This window comes from Motacilla alba, chromosome 6, assembly GCF_015832195.1.
Source record: "Motacilla alba alba isolate MOTALB_02 chromosome 6, Motacilla_alba_V1.0_pri, whole genome shotgun sequence".
NCBI classification, from domain to species: Eukaryota; Metazoa; Chordata; class Aves; order Passeriformes; family Motacillidae; genus Motacilla; species Motacilla alba.
In genome coordinates, this window is record NC_052021.1 from 31,048,660 (window position 1) to 31,062,011 (window position 13,352).

Here is a 13,352-nt window from a genome sequence, read left to right on the forward strand (position 1 = left end):
GCAGGGCAGCTCTCAAGGCCACTGCCAGCTTGTCAGTGCAGCAGCTTCCAGAAGAAATGGACTGCAAAACTTCAACAACTTAATCAAGAACTGGGTGCTGCTTGGGGATGTACAACTGTTCTTTTTGTGGGGGTTATGAAGCTTTTCTAGAGAACTTACAACTCTTTTTGGACATTGTTGCTCATCCCATACAGAACAAAATGCTGGGGTTTTGGAGTTATCAGTTGAGATAGCTGCTCCTTGAGCTGTTTGCAGGAGAGGAAATGGAGATGAGGGCCTCCTACACCCACCACTGTGTAGAGTGTGCATTATTATTCATTAATAATTAATCAGCATCATCTCTCCTTCTTCTGTTCCCTGTTTGCACAGGCCTTGAGGAAGGGATTGTGTGCAGTCACTGTTCCCTGGACCATTGCTTTTCCAGTGTGTCCTGCTCTCAGTGCAGGAGGAAAATCAGAGACTTGTAGCAGTTCATCTCAGAAATAAAAAGAGAGTATGTTTCTTGACAGTCTTGTTATAAGAGAATAACTTTTATTCCTACTCCTAATTTAAGTTGTTGGATTTTATTACTTTGTTGAGATGCTTGCCACATGGTCAGGGCTACTGAATCTGCAGACTGGCAGATGTTTCTCCTCATTAACCCACTTTTCAGCCAAGGAAGGAAGCCAAAGTTTTTTCAGGCTTGCGTATTGAAGACCTATAAATACCCAGCGTGTGTGTTTAGACAGGACAGTCTGTTCCCCAAAGGCATTAAGCAAATCAGCATCCTCTAATTGGAGGGAAAATCAGTTCATTTGAACTGGGGAATCAGGTGTGGATTCCAGCACTTAGCTGCTCTGAATTGGTAGCAAAAGGTGGAAGAAAAGATAACAGAGGAACAGACTCACCCTGTGCCAGCAGAACCATCAGTGGGATCCTGGTCAGCCTCACCTGCCAGGTTTGCTTGGGCTGTAATCCCTGCCTGGGCTGACAGCCCTGAGCTGGACAGAGTCCTGGTGCTGCAGGAGACCTGTGTTGGGATGAAAAGCAGCAGTTCTGAGCAGTTCCATCCTCCCCTTTTTAAGTTCATAAAATTACATGGACTAGAAATTAATATGCTGTTACAAACTTTACGCCTGAATTTTGTTTAAAAAAATCACAACAGCATTGTGCACCAGCTGAATTTCTACTAGCATATTAAAACAACTTCAGTGAGCTATACAGCAATGGAAATTAAGGTCAACTTAGCTCCTTAACCAAAATTTTGTATTCTACCAACAACCTGTCTGAGTGGATTTCTATTGAGGCCAACTTGGGAGCAACCACTCCTCAGTAATAAATGTAAATGCAGTGCAAAACTTCTCTAGGAATCTTGAAATTGAGTAAGTTTTCCAAGATGTCTAAAAATCTGCAGGAAGAACTCTGGTTTTATTTATTGTTTTGGAGGGGTTTCAGACATTCATCTGTAAGAAAAGTCTCGTGAGGTTTAGGTGCTGGCTGTTGGCAGTTCATAGCACCTTCTCTAGTTTATTCCTCAGTGTAATCCAGTTTCAGCAGTCTGAGGAGAGAACTGAGTCTTGGAAGAAAACTGGGATGTTTCAACTAAATTTGCCAGACTGACATGATTTCCAGCTCTGTAGTGAAATTGAAAACATTTTACACCATGTAAGTGAAGGTAAGGGCAGTGTTTGCACTGGTGAGCACACCTGTATCCTTAAGAAAGCCAGTGAGGAAGGAATAACTCAATAAACTAATCTGTAATTTAGAGAAAACACCAGGGTTTAAGTGCGACTCATCTGAAAATATAATCCAGCTGATGTCTGTCCTCACTGCAGGTGCTTAAGAAATGACAAGACAAGCAGGAGTGCTCAGGGGATTCTTCTGGGGAAATAAGAATGCTTGGGAACACTTGGAAAACAAAAGGAGAGTTTTTTATTCTGGTCCAGTCAAGGGGTGAATGGTCTCTGCTGTGTCTCACAACACTGGGAAATCCAGGTTTTTATTTAAAGGAGGTCACAGAGTTGGCTGTAATCTTCAGTAGCACCTCGAGCTCTGCCTGCAGATGAGAGGATGCAGGGGAGAAAATGTCTCATTGAGAAAATGCCCTTGAAAGGGATTTGCTTTCCAGGTAAAAATACATGTGTTCTTAAAGATAGACAAGCTTTGGAAGCTCAGGATTTCTTGCAGTTCTCCACTGGTTCCTAACCAAAGTAACTGAGAAGGCTCCCAACAGAGAAGGGTAAAACCACCCCTACTTAAAGACTGTCTCCATCCCAAAAGGGCTGTTTGCCTGGCAAATGAGGCATTTGCAGCCCCTTGCTGAAATGAAAATGTGCTGGGGAAACATGCCTTTCTTCATACAACTTTATTTCTTGCACACTTTAGGGTCTGTAGAATTAGGTGCTTTGGTCAATATTAGAATGAGACTAAAATAATTCATTACTGAAGCCCATGCTGGATATTTATCCATCATTTCAAAGAAAATTCTCTTCTGATTTCCTGAGAGATGTTCAGTTTGCATTCAAAATGAAATCTGGACTCTGCATTTTTCTGACTTGAGCCTATTTGATGTCCAGCCTGAGGGAACTGAGTCCCTGTGACTTGAGGAGACAGAGCAGATCCCATCATCCCTCTTGGACTTGAAACCTGTGGGAGGAACTTGGTGAAACTGCTGCTTCCCTTTTTAAAAAGTAGCTCTTTTATAGCCTAAGTTAAAAGGAACTTTACCAAGAAAATGTTACCTACAGAACAGAGACAATGAATTAAAACTCATTATTATAAAATTAATACGTGAAGCGTGTGTTGTGAAATATAGAAACAGACCATGGACTGAAACTCTACAAAAGGAAAAAACTTCTAGTAATCAAAAGTTCAAACTCTAAGACATTAAGAAATAGTTACATTTTGTAGTCCACAAACCAGGATTTTTTTACCCAAATAATTTCCAGCAATTACACAGAAAAATGGTCAACCGCTTGCTGACTTGAAGTGTAAAATAGAGCAGGGAAAAGCAAGACATATTCACCCTAGGGTTTTGGAAACCTTTGATTTCTCACTAATAGATGGGGCTAAAATTTCATTCTCTAGTCCTTTCTCTCTTATTTTCTTTCCATTTCCTGCTTTCTTTCCAGTTTCTGATATTTCTTTCATTATTCTTTGACTTTTAGAAGGCCTACCATATAAAAACCCAAGAGCAATAAAACATGACAAAACCCAAGTCAAGCTAATTTCTAAATCTTTTTTTTCCCTCAGCCATGAAATTGTGAGAATACATTTTAATATACTCAGAGCTGTTTGTTAATTATGAGATGTCATTGCCTTTGAGGACTGCAGGAGGTACCATCCAAAGTCTTTGCGTGCCACGAGACAGCTTTGAAAACATATCCCTACAGTGACCAAATGGATCAAAAAATGTAAAAATAGAAAAGCTACAAGGGGGCTCAATTGTTTAATCAAAGAGATGGAGGGGAATAACAAATGTATGAGAAGCTGCCTTTGGGAAAGGCTTCAGTAAATATGGCAGAGCTCTGCATGCAAATATGCTGACAAAATCCCCTTCCCTGTAAGAGACAGGTCAGCCCACTGGTGCCATCTGTAATCTTTGTAAGGGCTCTAGAGCTGATTTTTATTTATTTTGCTCTTTTCCAAAATTAAATCTACATTTTAAATCTTAACTCATGCCATCTTAGTAATTAGTTTCAGCATCTATCCGTGCCAATCATTGCTGCCGTAATTTTTGTTAATTAAAACCAGTTATGGCAAGGGGAAATTAAAAATGCAAATGCCTCAAGTTTTACACCAGTGGCTGTTGTGAAATTTTGGAAGCTTTGTTTGAAAAGGCAACATTTTTTCACTAAAATAATTGATCTGCTGCTGTTCTACATTTGTAGCAGAGTATAAAGCTGATGTTAATTAACATGATAAATATTACCATGTAGGCTGTGTTTTGATGAGCCAGGAGCAAATAAATCAAATGCTGCTTCCAGGAACCATCCTTTCCACTTGATGCTTTGTGAAGGCTGACCTAGAACAGAGGCTGGACAGAGCTAAAGTAGGGATTTATTCAAAGGATCTCCTCCATGGATCCACCTTGGGCAGCACAAGAGCCCAGCCAGGGCCGCACCCAAGATGAACCCAAATGGTCCCAAAATGCTCGAGCGCTCCCGGGGTCTCTCCCTTGGCTCAGCTCTGCTCCATTTGCACCTTGCAGTTCATTGTCCCATTCCAACTTTAGCCCAGGCACTCCCACCCTGCTTGTTTTTCTCTCTCCAGCCCACGCTGTTTGTGCTCCTGGGCTGAGCTTTGGATCATTTGTCCTTGGTGCCCAGCTGGAGCAGGAATTGTTTTGTGTCCCTGCTCTGTGCAGAGAGCTCACCATCCCCTGATATGAAGCTCAGAAGCACAAACTAAATCAGCACAGAACCTGAAAAACATAAAAGCCAAAACCTGAGGCATCATCAGACTGAGAGAGGGATGGGCCAGAGCATCCATGTCCCAGTCTGTGCAGAGCATCAGAGCCTCTTCCACCAGATGTGCAAACAGCAGCACATCTGGGGCAGCTGCTCTGCTTTCACAGGCCTTTTGCCACCATTTCTTCTCACTGCACCTGTTTTCTTTACTGCTGTTAAGAGAGAAAAAGAGGGACCAAATTCCTCCTTGCAGCAACTGCACTGATGTGAACCCATGTTAGAAATCTTAATTCTTCTCAAAGGCAAAACTATCACAAGCAGCAAGAAGGGTTTGGTGCCACATTAAGGCTTTGTAGAAGAGCCAGAATTCTCATCCTTTATTAATGAGGATTTTCTTTTGACAGATGTGCTTTGTATCCCAGTAGCTGTAAGTGGTTTCAGTGTTACAAGCACTTTCATGGGAAACACTGGTTACTCACAGCTAAACACTGATTTTCAAAGGGCTGATGTGAGATCCACAACGTCTCAGTTAATGAGGAGGTTTTGCTGTGAAGCCTGCTGCTGTTTGTGAGTCCCTTCATTTGAGGATCACAGGGCATCAGACTGGGACATAACAAACTCACATTTTTCCTAGCTGTGCCACCAGTTTCTTGGGTGACCTGGAGGAGCTTCTTCATCTTCCTGTGACACAGTTTTTCCTACAGCAAAATAAACATTTTTTTCTTTGAGAAGTTGCACGGCAAGGAATGTTCAGTGCCCCACAACACCAAAGCATTGTTATTTCAGTTATCACAAGGTAAACTTTTCCTTTTCAAAGCAGCTGTCCATGGTTGATCCTTGCTGTGAATGCCTTTGCAGGCCATTAATGCTGATGGGTATCAGCAGCAAACACTTAACAGGATTAATTACCTCTGCAGTCATATCTTGTGAGGAATCCCCATTAATTAGGGGGAAAACTTCTTGGTATTTAGGGTACCACAGAGTTTGGGTCAAGGCTCTCTTTCTGTAAGTGAAAAGCAAAATGTTTGGGTAGCACACTTTATGTATTCCTACTTCAGGACTGCTTATGAACAAACCCATCATTTCCCACCCCTACACATATACCAGGATTTTGTGATCTGTCTGCAACCCATCAGTGCTGCCCATTGCTGAATCTTTGTGCAGGAAAGTGTCTCACACAGTGACTCACTGAACTGAAGAGATATGGAAAAAATCACAAATCAGATTGTTTTCAACCTAATCAAAAATGCAAGAAGTCATTTTGCCCCAAAACCCTTTTGAGGACTGAGGAGATCAATATGGAAATTAAAATTAAAAAAAAAAAAAAAAGGTTGCTGACTGAAAAATAATGCAGTTGTAGTTCTCATTGGATTTCATAATGAAATGGGGAATGCACTTAATTAAACGATCCCAGTGGTAATACCTGAAGTAATCAGGTTTCCATTTGATTCTCTTCTTATCCCTCTCTGCCACTTTCCTTGTGTAATTTCTAATCTTGCTACAGTAATTTTTAAATTACTGCCCAACAATCAATGCATAAATAAGAATATGAAGAGGGCTAGAACAGTGCGAATATTCACAGTGTCAAATAGTCTTACCTGTTGCAAAAATACTTTCCTGAAAGTACCATAACTAGTCCTTCAGAAGTTTTAAAACATGGAAAATAAAACAAACACTGAAGAAAGGTGAAATCTTTTAAAGGGAAAAAAATACTAATTTTTTTTGGTGTTTTGGTGTTGTTGTTTTGAGTTTGGTTGTTTTTTTTTTTATTTCTGTAAAGGAGCATTTATCCCTCAGTAAGGGATAAATGGATTAGTCATGTTTGTCAATGTCCTGCAAAAAACAAGCCCTTGAGATGACTTGTGTTTAAATTACTTTACAAAGGACTATAATGTATTATGAACTACAAGATTACATTCCAAAACTGTCTTTTTTTCCTTAAAAATATGCAAGAAATAATGACTGTTGGCCAGGTAACTCACCTGCACCTATCCAATTTGGTGACTTTTCCAGGCCAATCAGCATTTCTAATCCCTGGAAATTTAGGGGACTTTAAATCCTCTGGGAAAGAATTTTGCCAAATAGAAAACCTTATGGATTTATGTCTAATTTCTACAGCTCGCTTTGTGTGCTCACCAATTTTACATTTGTAGGGTGTACAAAAGGTTCTTGTATTCAGGCCATGAGGAGGATTAATTGATTAATTGCATTCTCTGTTTCTGGAAGGTTTCTTCTCCTTTCCTGCAGAGGGAAGGAAATTGCTAGACACAGGAGGACCAGGGCTCCCTCTGGGCTGCAAACAGCCCTGCAAGGGCTGTCACATGTTTTACTTGGTTTAAAAAAGTTTTGTTATTAAAAATGCAAGTCAGAAGTTTTAAGTAGTATGTATTAATATTTTAAAGCTCCATTTATAAAAAGTTGGGAAGTTAGGTCTAGGAACTTGTGGTTTTATTTGAGGAATATTTTTGTTAATAGGTTAAACATTTTTCTTGTGTCGAAATCAAGAATGCTTTGTAAATATCATTCCTATGAGTCCCCTTTCATTTTAATATTGTATAACTCATGCTAAATATTTAATTTTTTTATGTTTTCTGCTCTGAGGTTTTCATGTCTGGGATCTGATTCAGATTGATCATTCTGTCTTCAAATCAGGGATATTTTATTTAAAATTCTGTGGAGAATAGCGAGCTTGAGAACTGTTTTATTATGGAAAACTCATCTAAAATAATACACTATACTAAAAACATCTCTATTCCCCACCAAGAGCAAATTGCAGGAAAGAGAGACAAAGAGAAGGAACATGAAAATATAAGGATGAAGATGGAACAGAATTGATAAGCGGGGGAAGGTGCTTTGGGCTCACCATTTTAGATCTGCTGCCCTTGTCAGTCAAAAAGTGGTTCTTTAATTTGTATTAAAAGTGAATATCAGCTCCTTCTCATGGCAAAACTTCCAGAACTGCTGGAAGAAACAGTTTGCAGGGGAATGGGAAATAAAAGGGAGGAAGCCTTTAAAGAATAGCTGAGCACTTAGCCTGTGAAAATTGTGTTTACCACAGACTATTTGCCCTGGCTGGCAGCAGCTGAGCTCTGAGCTGTGCTCACCAGCTTCATGGGGATCTTCATTGTTGTCTTGTGCTCCTTCATCTCTCCAAAGCAGCACCTGCTTTCACCTGCTGAAGTTTTGAAGATGGGAACTTTGGTGACAGCCGATCCTGTGCTTTTCATACTGATATTTAAACCTTCAAAACTACTCTTTTTTCCCAAAGAGAGTTTAAGAAATATTCTTCTCCCAGCATCCATCAAAAGCACTGACAGTCTTAGCAAAATGTGTTCTCCAATTCTGAAAGCCTTAAGTATGATGAAACCCCATGGTCATCAATAGAAACACTTATTGAATTAGATCCATTCAGAATTAAGTAATAAGTAGTCTTTTAATCATGTAAATTTCAGAGTAGAAATCTTTTTCAATTAATTCATTCTTAAGTGAAAATGAATTTATGTCATGTTCCCAGTAAGAGAATATTCTTGCTCCCATTACAGGAGATATTGTGGAAATCCTACTCTCAGGGATCCGGGGGCTTTTAGCATAATGAAGAACAGAAATATCAAATGGAAACTTGCTAGGTCTGGCAAGGTTTGCAGACAAATGCATCACAAAGGGAATTTTGCATTTGTTGAAGCAGAGAAAATGTGCCCTTTCTCCACAGAGAAAGATAAACATTATTAACAACAACAACAACACTTTATGACCCCACAATGAGCGAAGTTATAAAAAGACAAATTCTTTATTGTTTCTGAATTTTTTGAACACTTGCTGATTTCAGGCAAGCTTAATGAGGTTTGGAAGGGCATTGTAGAAGTAGTCCTGGATTTCAGGGATGCTTTTGTTTCCTGCGTTTCATCATAGTTCCCACTTGACTCACACCTCCCAGGCATGAGATGTCTTTCACTGATCAAGTTCCTAAAAAGGTTTTCACTGCCAGCTCCTGAAGGCCTGTTTGGGCTTTGGTGGGATTTGTACCTGTGTCTGTGAGTGGGTTTTGGTGATTTTTTGTTTTTAATTGCCTTTGCTTTTCTTGTGCTAAAGAGAGAAAAGTCAGGACTGAAAAGGTAAATAAAAATACATAAAATAGAGCATGGGAACATTGCCACAGTGTGGAGGGCCTTAAAGTCAATTTATCACCACTGAAGCCAATCAAAATCTCTCTTGCATATATGGGAATTAACTAAAGCAGCAGATACTATGATTTTTCTGGCATTCACTGCATGCTGGAAGAACAATTTCACATTTTAAGGAGTCATCCTTAAAGAAGAGGATGTGCACATTGCAGAAAATCACCAGTAAAGCAAAGCCATAACCTCTCTCCACTACTTTCACTGAAGGGAAGAAACAGATGGATCCTGCTAATGCCACAGAACATAAACCAACATTTACAGCTCAGACAGGGCTGTAAAGAGATACATTTTATTCATGGTTGGTGAGGCAGGGTTCTGATCTTTACTAGAAGATCTATTTTTTTTAATGGACTTTTCTGAGGATGATTTTAATATATATGGATAAACTGTATTTGTCTCTTAATAGATTCAGTATTTCAGCCAAGTCATTTCCTCCCCTGCAGACACTCCTAAGGACAGGACACTTAATATGTCAGAAGTGATGGGCCTTATGAGGGTTTTTACCTCTACATTGCCTTTATCAGTGATCATAAAACTTGCTTTTTCAGCACTATTTCAAAGTCAGATCAAATATTTATTGTACTTATGGGAAATATTTACATAAGCTCTTTAAAACCCGAAATCTGATAGAGTATTAAGACTTATTTGATTCCTTTCTGTAACTCAATGGCCCCTGAGAAACAGTTTCAAGTGTGAAAAGCAGCACTGGCAGGATGCAGCCTTGAAGAAGCAGCTCCTGTGCTCTACCTTCAGTGCACTGACCACAGATTTTTCTCTTTCCTGTAGTTTCCAAACTTTAATTGCTGTCAACAACAGCCACAACCTTTGAAACCTCATCAGTGAACCAGCTCCAGAAGCTGATTTTTAAACTATTTTTTAAAATATTTTGACTCCAGCAGCTGTGTGGAATTGCTCTCTGCCACAAATCTGTGTGTTTTTCTGCTGCCACCATACAGATTGCAAGAGATGATAATTTTGTTCTGCCAGACTGCTGCATGATATTCTGCTTCTTAAAGACCCTAGGTGATCACTCCTTCTCTTATTTAAGCTGGAAAAGTGGAAAATCCCAAATCGAGTTGTCTGGGAATTGTGGTGCATTTAAACCTTGTGCTCCAAAAACTGCATCTTTTCTTCCTGCCTGTGATCAATTTATAATTACTCCAGAGGAAAAAGAAATCATGCACAGCTAGAGGGAAGTCACAGGTCATCACTGTGCTGAGATGGAAAGAATGTTTTGTGCATCATAATTATGGAATTTTCCTGGAATGTCTACTTTTTGCTCCTGTTCACCTGCTAGACTCAGGCCCTCCACCTAAGATATGTAAGTACATCAAAGGTATCAGAACATTTTTCAGGATGCTTTACAAAAAAAAGCAATAAATTCCACCAAAGAACTCCAATCCCACAGCAAAAACATTGTGTAATGCTCTTAAAATATATTTTATTAGGGGAAAAGAGCAATTATAAAGCTTCTTTAAACACTGAATATGTGATGCCTTCTCAGAAACAACTACCTGCTGCCTCTCAGAGGGACTGTGGGAATACATCCAGCACCTGGGCAGCCACAGGAAGCACTGGAGGAACAGCAAATGTGGTGAGCAAAACCTTGCTTAAATGTCACTGTCACCCTGCTGATGCTTCTTGTATTTACAGAGGGGTTTTGTCTTTCACAGGTCATCCCAGCATTTTGTTTGATACTTTATATTGTTTTATCAAACCAAGATTTAATTATCTTCAGTGTCCCTCGAGCTTATCAGAGACTCCAAGTTTCACTGCCTCATAAACCAAAGGGCACAGAATTCCCCCCTTTTTGTGGAGGAGAGGCACTGGTGAAGGAATTGTTGTGCTTCAAGTGGCTGAATTCAGTGCATACTGAATTCTACACATTTATTTTCCATGTGTGTCTTCCATCCTGAGCCTGGAAGCAGGGCCACGCTTTGACTCCCAAACTCCATTGGACATTGGATACAAACAAGTCCTAATACGGATTTTCCCAAAGAATGTGAAAACCATTGAATGAAAATATTATACATCATGAAATAATTAAGGTTTATGCTCTCATAAGAATTATTTCTGGGCTGCATCCAACCTTAAATATTAATGTGTAGGTTATATAACATGCAGAAATTAATAACACTTTACTGGATATACATGGTTACCATGGTTTCTGGACATTTGAATTTTTTAATTTAGTTTATAAAACCCTGCACAACCCAAAACATTAATAACATGGATTAACACTTCTTCCACCCGCTTAATATGCAATATACATGAGGACACTTCTATTTCTCAATATGCACTTTATCAAACTCAGTAAATTACTGTGTTCACATTTTCATTAGCTGTAGTCATGGAGTTGCCGATGGCTCTTAAAATCAGTTTTTACTTCATTTTCCATTATTTTTTCAGGAAGCCTATCTTCTTGGAGACTTCTTCCTCTTTAAAAATTTATGTCATGGAACCTCATGTTGTCAGGAGCACTGATTGATTCATCAGTGTTGAGTAGCCTGCATTGTTTCACGCAGATTTCAAATCCCAATTTCACACCACTGTTGCTCTCATCCTGTATCTTACAGCATAATGCTGATAAATTACTTAATAGCTACCAAAAAAAAAAACAAAAAAGAAAAAAAAAAAGAAAAAAAACCAAACTCCTTACTTGATACCTAATAAAATAATAACCAAATGCTCTCTCAGGTTGCTAGTATGCTTCCAAAGCTTTGAAATACTTCAAACATTCTCGCCTTTAACCCATTTGTTTGATCACAGTTCCTGGCACCCCTCCATGCTTTCCTAAAGCAAGAGCCAGAGTCTGAACTTCAGGAATACTCAGCACTAAATAACCTCAGGGTTCTGCGAGTGGAAATTCTGATTTCTCCTCTTAGGAAAATCACCAGTTTTTTAGGTCCAAATCAATCAAATTGGTCCTGGATGCTGATACCTGGAATTGGCATTCTTGCTCCCTCTTTGTGTCCATGAGGGATCAGACATCTTCCAGATCTCTGTCCTTTTTTCTGCACTATTTCTCCAGAGATTTTTCACTCATTCAATGTATTTCAGGGAGGTGGGTAAATGTTCATCTGCAGGAATATTCAAAGAAAGGACCAGAAAAAAAATGTGAGGGCCAGGTCTCCTCAGTGATTGTGTTACAGCAGTCATGGGTGAAATTAGAAAGAAATGGCCCAAAACTGGCACTTTTATTCAATTCACATACTTTAATATGTGAATTAAATAATTCTACACTTCATCATCTTTTTGGACCCTTAGAAAAAGAGAAATATGCAAGGGGAAGGAAAATATTTTCAGAAAGAACCGCAACAGCATTTGAGAAATTTTTCCTTTGGTGAAACTTGGTCAAACCAAAATGAGACTGCAGGCAGTCATTAGAGTCTCTTCATAGTTCACCTTTGAGAATTTACGTTTGCATCTCCAGCAGGTTCAGTGGAACTGGATTAGACCATGCTCACTTGGAGGGAAGTTTCTGGATAATTTTAAACTTTGAAGTTGAAAGCATTTGGAAAGGGAGACAAGTGTTTGAGTCTTTGATTAAAGCCATCTGGTTTTGCATCAAGCTGATAGAGTTCTAGAAGCTAAATATTCCACACTCTGAAATTCATATATTGGTTTTATTTTTGTGTTAAATTTAGCAGGACTCTGACACACCAGAAATAGAATCTCCTTCATCAATACTTTTTATTTAATCTTTTTCTCAAAATACAACATGAAATAAAAAGGTCTCTACTGGGATTATGAAGTTAGACTGTGATTAAACGACTCTTGACTTTAGATATATTCCCTTTGCAAAAAGAAAAAGGAAAAAACCCAAAGTGTGAAGGCAAAACTCAACCGTGCAAATCTCTTGCTCTGTGCAAAACCTCTGATAAGAGAGGATGGCATCAGATTTTAGCCAGCCCCCTTTCAAGCAGGGACACTTAACCAGCAGAAAACTCAAGGAGCTTTAAATGCAGAGAGCAGAAATGACACCACCGAGGCAAGAGCAATGTGATTTGTAATGCAAACAGAGCCCTGCCCCACAGCATGTGGGGGTTGTTACACACCCCATCTCAAACTTGCGTTTGTATAAAGGAATGCAAAGTGGATCCAAAGTTCACCAGTGGATCCCAGGAGCTCCTGCAGCTCTAACTTAAGGCCATGGAAATCAAAGAGGTCCCAGAAGCTTTCACAGAAATATTCCTGCAATAATTACTATGTAAAGGGAAGCCTAAAAGGGAGACTGCACACATCTCTACTTCAGTCCCACTTTCTCTTGTTCAAACTCACAGAAAAATCATTTACAGTCATGAGCCAAAAGCTGTGTGGAATCATACTTCTCATTATTTATTTAATCATTAACTTATTAAAATGGTTTTTATGATCACCAGAGCTTCATTCTCCATATTGCAGCTGTCTGGAATGAAGTCTCTCCCACTGGGTATCACATCTTGGGTACCGGAGAGGTTTTAGTGGGTTTAATGGCATTACTGACTATGCAGTTAAACAGCTGAAAGCTTGGTATTTGCTTTTTCTACAGCAGCCAAAAGTATATTACTATATTTACAGAAGAGTGAGAGAACAAAGTGCCTTGATGTATTTTGCATTCTTGCTTGGCAGTGGTTTAAATTAACAGTAAGATGTGAAAGAGGACATCCAGTTAAGCAACCCAAAAAAAGAAGTTAACATCTCTGAACATCTTTAGTTCACATCCATTTGCTGTGCATCAGTTTGAGTACTCAGTGTTGGTGAGTTGCTGTGGATCAGAAGTGGAATCAGTCCATCCAGTGCACAT